Genomic DNA, 266 nt, shown 5'->3' on the forward strand with positions numbered 1-266 from the left:
ATTTCTATTTTACCAGGCATTCAAAATCTAGAGATTCATAATCTCTATTGCCAGAGCTTCTCGGGCCCAGATGGCGCCTGTATATTAGGTGTCATACATCTAAACAGCAATACTAAAATAAAAAGTTGACAATAAACCATTTTGGTTGTTCTCTCTGTTACAGTATTCACATACACCCCTTTTTAGCCAGTTTTCTTCCTGTACAGGAAGTTAAAGTGCAAGGCAGGTAAAAGTCGGTGTGTGCATCACATGACCAAGGGCCAGCC

This window comes from Astatotilapia calliptera, chromosome 7 (genome assembly GCF_900246225.1).
Source record: "Astatotilapia calliptera chromosome 7, fAstCal1.2, whole genome shotgun sequence".
NCBI lineage: Eukaryota > Metazoa > Chordata > Actinopteri > Cichliformes > Cichlidae > Astatotilapia > Astatotilapia calliptera.